This window comes from Coregonus clupeaformis, chromosome 5 (genome assembly GCF_020615455.1).
Source record: "Coregonus clupeaformis isolate EN_2021a chromosome 5, ASM2061545v1, whole genome shotgun sequence".
Taxonomy (NCBI): domain Eukaryota; kingdom Metazoa; phylum Chordata; class Actinopteri; order Salmoniformes; family Salmonidae; genus Coregonus; species Coregonus clupeaformis.
The window spans coordinates 39,737,969-39,745,952 of NC_059196.1; the positions used below are offsets into that span (position 1 = coordinate 39,737,969).

At 45.3% G+C, this 7,984-nt stretch overlaps 1 protein-coding gene across 2 annotated transcripts in view; it reads left to right on the forward strand.

The window, feature by feature from the left end:
• Positions 1–7,984, forward strand: part of cadm2b (cell adhesion molecule 2b) — a 407,615-nt gene that overhangs the window by 343,912 nt on the left and 55,719 nt on the right. The window lies entirely within an intron of this gene.

A 7,984-nucleotide genomic window follows, 5' to 3' on the forward strand; every position in this document is an offset into this window, starting at 1 on the left:
CGTATTTGACCCCCAGGAATGGCTAAAGGATTGCAATATTTACCTGAAGCTAACCTTGCAGATAGCATTACTGGGTGATCTGAAAAGTCATAGTCAATCAATCAATAATATAATAATACTTTTAGCAAAAATGTTTATTTTTAATTCACAATCTGTAGAAGCAATGAGAATAGAAAGGTTCTGAACTTTTGTAAAACATCACAGTACAGTTGAAATATATATGGCAAATAGAAATCCTATATGGTTGGTGTTAAAAGATAGATGGGAGGTATTGAATGGAATTGAAGGATGGGACTAATAACAAATAACAATAAAAAATAACAAGATAACTAATCATGTAAGCATACTGTGTCCATAATAAGTATATAGATTGTATGTTGGGAGCTTTTGGGAAAGAGCACAGTTAGAAAGATATGGCATATAGAAGCAAACCGGATGGACATCATGAAAATGATCGGAGAGGTTGAGAGTAGAAGAAGTTCAGGAGCAAAAACAAATAAAATAGAATTATTGTAAAATTGAATGTGTTCATAAGGAGTAGATAGTAAGTATAGGCTGGAAGTAGAGGCCTGGGCATTGTTGTTCACTAATTTACCCCAAGTAGGGAAAGGATGGCGGGGTTGAAAAGTAATAAAGTGGAGTATATATATAAAAAACATGGGGGATTGGAAGTGATGCAGACAATTACATTGATGGAAGTTACAATCTATCTGCAATATTAAGCTGATCTACCCACCCAAAAAAAAAAAAAAAAGACAAAAATAAATAAATAAAAAGATAACATTAAAATTATAAAATATATAAAAAACAATCAGAAAGATTTCTGGCTCCCAGGTGTCTTTTATACAGGTAACGAGCTGAGATTAGGAGCACACTCTTAAAGGGAGTGCTCCTAATCTCAGCTTGTTACCTGTATAAAAGACACCTGTCCACAGAAGCAATCAATCAATCAGATTCCAAACTCTCCACCATGGCCAAGACCAAAGAGCTCTCCAAGGATGTCAGGGACAAGATTGTAGACCTACACAAGGCTGGAATGGGCTACAAGACCATCGCCAAGCAGCTTGGTGAGAAGGTGACAACAGTTGGTGTGATTATTCGCAAATGGAAGAAACACAAAATAACTGTCAATCTCCCTCGGCCAAGATCTCACCTCGTGGAGTTGCAATGATCATGAGAACGGTGAGGAATCAGCCCAGAACTACACGGGAGGATCTTGTCAATGATCTCAAGGCAGCTGGGACCATAGTCATCAAGAAAACAATTGGTAGCACACTACGCCGTGAAGGACTGAAATCCTGCAGCGCCCGCAAGGTCCCACAGCTCAAGAAAGCACATATACAGGGCCGTCTGAAGTTTGCCAATGAACATCTGAATGATTCAGAGGAGAACTGGGTGAAAGTGTTGTGGTCAGATGAGACCAAAATCAAGCTCTTTGGCATCAACTCAACTCGCCGTGTTTGGAGGAGGAGGAATGCTGCCTATGACCCCAAGAACACCATCCCCACCGTCAAACATGGAGGTGGAAACATTATGCTTTGGGGGTGTTTTTCTGCTAAGGGGACAGGACAACTTCACCGCATCAAAGGGACGATGGACGGGGCCATGTACCGTCAAATCTTGGGTGAGAACCTCCTTCCCTCAGCCAGCGCATTGAAAATGGGTCGTAGATGGATATTCCAGCATGACAATTACCCAAAACACACGGCCAAGGCAACAAAGGAGTGGCTCAAGAAGAAGCACATTAAGGTCCTGGAGTGGCCTAGCCAGTCTCCAGACCTTAATCCCATAGAAAATCTATGGAGGGAGCTGAAGGTTCGAGTTGCCAAACGTCAGCCTCGAAACCTTAATGACTTGGAGAAGTTCTGCAAAGAGGAGTGGGACAAAATCCCTCCTGAGATGTGTGCAAACCTGGTGGCCAACTACAAGAAACGTCTGACCTCTGTGATTGCCAACAAGGGTTTTGCCACCAAGTACTAAGTCATGTTTTGCAGAGGGGTCAAATACTTATTTCCCTCATTAAAATGCAAATCAATTTATAACATTTTTGACATGCTTTTTTCTGGATTTTTTGTTGTTATTCTGTCTCTCACTGTTCAAATAAACCTACCATTAAAATTATAGACTGATCATGTCTTTGTCAGTGGGCAAACGTACAAAATCAGAAGGGGATCAAATACTTTTTTCCCTCACTGTATGGGCAGAATGTAATAACAAGGAAGTACAAGGTATTGGGCAGAATGTGACAACAAGGAAGTATAAGGTATGGGCAGAATGTGACAACAAGGAAGTACAAGGTATTGGGCAGAATGTAATAATAATAAGCCATTTAGCAGACGCTTCTATCCAAAGCGACTTACAGTCACGCGTGCATACATTTTTGTGTATGGGTAGTCCCGGGGATCGAACCCACTACGTTGGCGTTACAAGCGCCGTGCTCTACCAGCTGAGCTACAGAGGACCACAACAAGGAAGTTCAAGGTAACAACAAGGAAGTTCAAGGTATTGGGCAGAATGTGACAACAAGGAAGTACAAGGTACGGGAAAAATATAACAACAACGAATGTAGAAAAGCGCCACCATGTGGTGGTCTCTGATAGTGTTGCCGGTTTAGATTATAGGTGCAACTGTCCCAGTAGGAAACAGGACAGAACACATGTTTATTACCACACTCAAGACAAGCACAGGAAGCAGGAAGTGGTAATTATTTTATTTTTTTCTGCTGGTCAGAGGGAGCAGGCAAGGAAGTGATTCCTGGGGTAGCGGTAAATTGTGAAAGTTGACTAACTGAAGGGGAAGATTTTCGGTGTTTGTGATGCTCGTCGTTTGGTGAAACAGAAGAGTCATTGTCTGTTCTTTTGAGTTTTGATGTTGAGTCTTTGCCCCGACAAAGTGATGTTAGGATATACAGTTGAAGTCGGAAGTTTACATACACTTAGGTTTGGAGTCAGTAAAACTCGTTTTTCAACCACTCCACAAATGTCTTGTTAACAAACGATAGTTTTAGCAAGTTGGTTAGGACATCTACTTTGTGAATGACACAAGTAATTTTTCCAACAATTGTTTACAGACAGATAATTTCACTTATAATTCACTGTATCAATTCCAAGACCTCAGAAACATTCTTTTAGACCTCCACAAGTCTGGTTCATCCTTGGGAGCAATTTCCAAACGCCTGAAGGTACCACGTTCATTGTACAAACAATAGTACGCAAGTATAAACACCATGGGACCATGCAGCCGTCATACCGCTCAGGAAGGAGACGCGTTCTGTCTCCTAGAGATGAACGTACTTTGGTGCGAAAAGTACAAATCAATCCCAGAACAACAGCAAAGGACCTTGTGAAGATGCTGGAGGAAACAGGTACAAAAGTATCTATATCCACAGTAAAACGAGTCCTATATCGACATAACCTGAAAGGCCGCTCAGCAAGGAAGAAGCCACTGCTCCAAAACCGCCATAAAAAAGCCAGACTACGGTTTGCAACTGCACATGGGGACAAAGATCGTACTTTTTGGAGAAATGTCCTCTGGTCTGATGAAACAAAAATAGAACTGTTTGGCCTTAATGACCATCGTTATGTTTGGAGGAAAAAGGGGGATGCTTGGAAGCCGAAGAACACCATCCCAACCGTGAAGCACAGGGGTGGCAACATCATGCTGTGGGGGTGCTTTGCTGCAGAAGGGACTGGTGCACTTCACAAAATAGATGCCATCATGAGGAAGGAAAATTATGTGGATATATTGAAGCAACATCTCAAGACATCAGTCAGGAAGTTAAAGCTTGGTCGCAAATGGGTCTTCCAAATGGACAATGAACCCCAAGCATACTTCCAAAGTTGTGGCAAAATGGCTTAAGGACAACAAAGTCAAGGTATTGGAGTGGCCATCACAAAGCCCTGACCTCAATCCTATAGAACATTTGTGGGCAGAACTGAAAAAGCATGTGTGAGCAAGGAGGCCTACAAACCTGACTCAGTTACACCAGCTCCGTCAGGAGGAATGGGCCAAAATTCACACAACTTATTGTGGGAAGCTTGTGGAAGGCTACCCGAAATGTTTGACCCAAGTTAAACAATTTAAAGGCAATGTTACCAAATACTAATTGAGTGTATGTAAACTTCTGACCCACTGGGAATGTGATGAAAGAAATAAAAGCTGAAATAAATCATTCTCTCTACTATTATTCTGACATTTCACATTCTTAAAATAAAGTGGTGATCCTAACTGACCTAAGACAGGGAATTTTTACCAGGATTAAATGTCAGGAATTGTGAAAAACTGAGTTTAAATGTATTTGGCTGAGGTGTATGTAAACTTCCGACTACAAGTTATCCTGTATGAGCTTTTGTGCCGAATACATGACGTTGTTACAGGGACAATGCAAATAGTCCGGGTAGCCATTTGATTAGCTGTTCAGGAGTCTTATGGCTTGGGGGTAGAAGCTGTTAAGAAGCCTTTTGGACCTAGACTTGGCGCTCCGGTACCGCTTGCCATGCGGTAGCAGAGAGAACAGTCTATGACTAGGGTGGCTGGAGTCTTTGACCATTTTTAGGGCCTTCCTCTGACACCGCCTGGTATAGAGGTCCTGGATGGCAGGAAGCTTGGCCCCAGTGATGTACTGGGCCGTACGCACTACCCTCTGTAGTGCCTTGCGGTCAGAGGCCGAACAGTTGCCAAACCAGGCAGTGATGCAACCAGTCAGGATGCTCTCGATGGTGCAGCTGTAGAACCTTTTGAGGATCTGAGGGGGAATAGGCTTTGTGAATGGGAGTAGACAAAGAAGAGCTTCAAAGGCCATTTTCTCAAAAGTGGGGTTACAAGTTGATCAACTTTCAAAGCAGAATCACTTTCCCATTGTTCCTCAACTGCAGTGTATGATATACCATTTTTTTTTTTAGCTCTGAGTATTTACTTTTATCCCATGTAAAAAACACAATTTAAAATTTTGCCACACAGGACCGAATCGAGCCGGTCGGTCACAATTAAGTCAGGCTGAGTTGGGGAATGATAACCTCTGCTGCAGCTGAAAAGGCACACAGAGTTAGTCTCTATGTCCTAGCCAGAGAGAGGTGAGTGTTTTGGGCAGATTGTTACAAGGAAGTACAAGGGATTGGGTAGAACGTAAAAGAGATGGCTCAGTGAACGATCCTCCCGTGTTGAGTAACTTTGCCTGAGTTCTGAAGTTTAGACCAATGCCTAGACTTTAGCTCAAAGGGCAAACACAGCCTTGTGGCGTTCATTCACAGTCAATAAAAAATTGATATACAGTGTTATAAGATGGGACGTTTTTTTCTCGATTTCATTTTAATAGAATCCTTAGATGACTTTAGTCTTAATGTGTCTTTAACCCGCTGGCTCTGAGGAGTCTGGGTGTGATGCTTGGTCTTTGTTAAAGAGTTGTAGAAGGAGCGGTAGTGTCTGGGTCTGAGTGTGCTTCCCAAATAGCACCCTATTCCGTATTAAGTCCTATTGGCCCTGGTCAAAAGTAGTGCACTTCTGGTCCTGGTCCCAGGGAGCAGGGAGCAGGGAGCAAGGAGCAGAGGGCAGGGAGCAAGGAGCAGAGGGCAGGGAGCAAGGAGCAAGGAGCAGGGAGCAGGGAGCAGGGAGCAGGGAGCAAGGAGCAGGGAGCAGGGAGCAGGGAGCAAGGAGCAGGGAGCAGGGAGCAAGGAGCAGGGAGCAGGGAGCAGGGAGCAGGGAGCAGGGAGCAGGGAGCAGGGAGCAAGGAGCAGGGAGCAAGGAGCAGGGAGCAAGGAGCAGGGAGCAGGGAGCAGGGAGCAGGGAGCAGGGAGCAGGGAGCAGGGAGCAAGGAGCAGGGAGTAGGGAGCAGGGAGCAGGGAGCAAGGAGCAGGAGCAGGGAGCAAGGAGCAGGGAGCAGGAGCAGGAGCAAGGAGCAGGGAGCAGGGAGCAGGGAGCAAGGAGCAGGGAGCAGGGAGCAAGGAGCAGGGAGCAAGGAGCAGGGAGCAGGGAGCAAGGAGCAGGGAGCAGTGAGCAAGGAGCAGGGAGCAAGGAGTAGGGAGCAGGGAGCAAGGAGCAGGGAGCAAGGAGCAGGGAGCAGGGAGCAAGGAGCAGGGAGCAAGGAGCAGGGAGCAGGGAGCAGGGAGCAAGGAGCAGGGAGCAGGGAGCAGGGAGCAGGGAGCAAGGAGCAGGGAGCAGGGAGCAAGGAGCAGGGAGCAAGGAGCAGGGAGCAGGGAGCAAGGAGCAGGGAGCAGGGAGCAGTGAGCAAGGAGCAGGGAGCAAGGAGCAGGGAGCAGGGAGCAAGGAGCAGGGAGCAGGGAGCAGGGAGCAAGGAGCAGGGAGCAAGGAGAAGGAGCAGGGAGCAGGGAGCAAGGAGCAGGGAGGAGGGAGCAAGGAGCAGGGAGCAAGGAGCAAGGAGCAGGGAGCAAGGAGCAAGGAGCAGGGAGCAAGGAGCAAGGAGCAGGGAGCAGGGAGCAAGGAGCAGGGAGCAGGGAGCAGGGAGCAAGGAGCAGGGAGCAGGGAGCAAGGAGCAGGGAGCAAGGAGCAGGGAGCAAGGACCAGGGAGCAGGGAGCAGGGAGCAGGGAGCAAGGAGCAGGGAGTAGGGAGCAGCCGTTCCTGGTGGGTTGTGTCTATGTCTCCGTCTGCGTCTCTGTCTGTGTCTACCCAATGTGTCTGGGTGATTAATGGAGGAGGCTGTGGTATGAGACTCTCTGATTGAGATGACGCTCACGTACAAAACACGTAGCTCACAGCTCACGTAGCCCACACGAAATGCCAGCAGTTAGCTGGCACACAGCATCACAACCAGTCTGTTTCAAAATGAAAATCATCTATCTTTCTCACGCTCCCTCCCTCTCGCTATCCCTCACTCTGTCTCTCGCTCACCCTTTCTCTGTTTATCTCACGCTTTGTCCTTCTCTCTTTTCCCCCCTCTTCCCCCCACTTCTCTGGCTAAAATTAAAAGATTGAGTCCAACAACCCACGGACTAACAACACTCAGTACTAGAGCTATAAAACAGCATTCTGTATAAGGGTCTTTCTATAAAAGAGGGTAGCAATGGGTCTTTCTATAAAACTAGGGTACCTGTGAGCATTTCTTGTAGTGGACAACTGTTTGGAGCTGTTACAAAGTAATGATTAATAATTAGCCTTTTTTTTTACATTAAGATATGAAGGGGGAACATAGATATACAGTTCCTTGCAAAAGTATTCATCCTATTTTTTGTTGCATTACAACCTGTAATTTAAATGGATTTTTATTTGGATTTAATGTAATGGACAGACACAAAATAGTAAAAATTGGTGAAGTGGAATTAAAAAAATAACTTGTTTCAAAGAATTCTAAAAAATAAATAACGGAAAAGTGGTGCGTGCATATGGATTCACCCCCTTTGCTATGAAGCCCCTAAATAAGATCTGGTGCAACCAATTACCTTCAGAAGTCACATAATTAGTTAAATAAAGTCCACTTGTGTGCAATCTAAGTGTCACATGATCTGTCACATGATCTCAGTATATATATACCTGTTCTGAAAGGCCCCAGAGTCTGCAACACCACTAAGCAAGGGGCACCACCAAGCAAGCGGCACCATGAAGACCAAGGAGCTCTCCAAACAGGTCAGGGACAAAGTTGTGGAGAAGTACAGATCAGGGTTGGGTTATAAAAAAAAAAACTGAAACTTTGAACATCCCACAGAGCACCATTAAATCCATTATTAAAAAATGGAAAGAATATGGCACCACAACAAACCTGCCAAGAGAGGGCCGCCCACCAAAACTCACGGACCAGGCAAGGAGGGCATTAATCAGAGAGGCAACACATAATAATAATAATAATAATATGCCATTTAGCAGACGCTTTTATCCAAAGCGACTTACAGTCATGTGTGCATACATTTTTACGTATGGGTGGTTCCGGGGACAAAGACAAAGACACCAAAGATAACCCTGAAGGAGCTGCAAAGCTCCACAGCGGAGATTGGATTATCTGTCCATATAACCACTTTAAGCCGTACTTTAAGTGGC